Source organism: Pogona vitticeps, chromosome 1 (assembly GCF_051106095.1).
Source record: "Pogona vitticeps strain Pit_001003342236 chromosome 1, PviZW2.1, whole genome shotgun sequence".
Lineage (NCBI taxonomy): Eukaryota > Metazoa > Chordata > Lepidosauria > Squamata > Agamidae > Pogona > Pogona vitticeps.
In genome coordinates, this window is record NC_135783.1 from 184540776 (window position 1) to 184543374 (window position 2599).

A 2599-nucleotide genomic window follows, 5' to 3' on the forward strand; every position below is an offset into this window, starting at 1 on the left:
GCAGACTTCTTCCATCTTAAGTGCACATATAAACATTCAACACCTCCTAAAAACGTACAAAAATGTTTATCATTGGCCTGGTCACACACCGCATGATGGCACTCTGTTGGGAGTTCACATAATTGGTAAACTGGAGTAACAGATGTTGGCCACACCCATTTTCAACCTCAGTCCTTTCGGAAACTTAGTATTCTTACTTAGTGTGCCAAGCTGCTTTCCCATGTACAGTGGTGCCTCGCAAGACAAAATTAATCCGTTCCACAGTTAATGCCGTCTTGTGAAAATTTCATTTTGCGAAGCAAGTTTTCCCATAGGAATGCATTGAAATTTAATTAATGTGTTCCTATGGGGGGAAAAAGACAGAAAAAAGTCACTTACCTGGTAGTAAGACCAAGTAGACCGAGCCCTGCTCCTCCTTGGTAGCCCGGGAACTGCCGGACTCTAGCGCTGAACAGCTGACTGTCCGGAACCAGCAGAGAGGCGGCAGCCATTTTGGAGAGGCCACAGGCATTTTGAGAGGCAGCAGCCATGTGGTGGCATTTCAAAATGGCTGCCGCCTCTCTGCTGCTTCCCGACAGTCAGCTGTTCAGCCTCCAACCCTCATCCTAAGAATATATTTCAAACACTTTCCATCCAGTTTGCTACTGCTGCTTCACGCACATTGGAAATAATTGGTTTTTAAGAACGATTAAGGTTTGCTTTCTAAGTGGGTGGAAAAGCAGAAGTGGAACTCTGCATTCATTTGTAAAATGAAAAAAATACTGTACAATGAACCTTGACTGACCTTTGAGGGAAGGACGAGGAACTGTGGGGAGAAACATAGTTCAAAGAAGTGGAAAAAAACAGGGTCCAAGTTTCTAAAGAGCTGATGCTTATCTATACAGAAGAAAATTCCTTCTGAGCTCTGTTCATTGGTAGTTATAAAAAAGAGTACAGGCGGCAGTTGTTTATTAAGATTTGGGCACAAAGGTGTTATGTACCTGGCTGCAGAGCCAGAGGTTTAGAGTTTGATTCTATTTTTTTATTTATATACTTTTTTATTACAAACTACAACATAAAATACATAAACCAAAATACAAATCAATTGTGTTCCCCACTACCCTATGTCGGGACCTCTTGCCGTAGTTGTCTTCTTCCATTGTCTGTCTTCTTTTATTGTCCTCTTGTTCAGAACTGCATTGATTCCTGATTTGGAACTTTCCTTTTCCCTTTTGTTAGCCCACATTCAATAAATCTGCCCCATATATCATAAAAATTATTTTTTAAATCTCTTCTTTCTTAACCTTTAAATTACAAGTTAATTTATCATTTATAGCAATATTCCATATTTCATTATGCCTTTTTTCCATTTGAAATTCAAGTTTTGATTTCCAATTCCTGGCTATTATTAATCTGGCTGTTGTTAATAAATTGGTAATCAACTCTCTAGTCATATCATATTCCACATTTACAAATATTGATAACAAAGCTATCTCAGGATTAAATTCTATATCTCTTTTACATATATCAGCTAATTCCTTAAAGATTAATTTCCAAAATCTTCGTACTTTTTCACATTCCCACCGCATATGAAAGTATGTACCAATTTCCTTCTCACATTTCCAACATACTCAGATAATTAGTTAACTTTATTCAATTTTATTGGTGTCAAATACCGTCTTAAACTTAGTTTTTGTAAAAAAAAATTTTTCTTCTCACCGACATATATTGTAAAACCCTCATTTTCCATATCTTCATCCATTCTTCACCATTTATTTTTCCTAAATCTTGTTAACACACTAGATTCAATCCTTCATTCTCGATCTCTTCTTCTTCTAAATCTAACAGAAATCTATAAATTTTAGTACACCCTTCACTGACTCATTCATCTGAATATCTTCATATGATAATAGAAATCGTTCATACTTTGTACATTCTTTACCTTTATTGTGCTTCTTTACCCATTCATTAGTCCTTCTTTCTAACTGCGTATCATTCAACCATGATATATTCTTATTTTGAAAACTTTGTTTCATTTGATCTATCGATCTCATTTCATCCAACCAATCTTTTAATCTAGTCACTTTTTTCCTTTTAAATCAGCGGTCCTCAACCTTTTTGGGCTGCAGACCAGCTTGGGGGGGGGAGTGAGCTTCATGCGTGGAGGGGCGGGGGTATGTCATGCTTGTGTGATGGGTGTGTCGCACTCATGGGGGCGTGTCGCTTGCACGCATGCACGAGAGCGTGACACACCCCCACGCAAGCGTGAAACACCCACCGTGGGTGAGACAAGTTCTGGCAAGCCTACGGATTGGCACTAGGCCGCAGACCAGGGGTTGACGATCCCTGCTCCATTTGCAACTGTGTTTGCTTTTAAATGAACATGAGCATTCTTTAATGTTTTTGTGAAGCAGTTGGCTTTATGATGAAAAACTTTGGGGCTGTAATACATCTCAAGCAGAAAACTATCTTTAGATTTTTTTTCCTCAAAAAGCATCATATTAAAAAAAATAAGATTTAATTTTTTATTAAAAAATTGCATAAAATCACTTTAAATAAATAATGATTTTTTAAAATCCACTTTGATTTAAAGCCCTCCTGACTAGGTCTTCAAAACTCC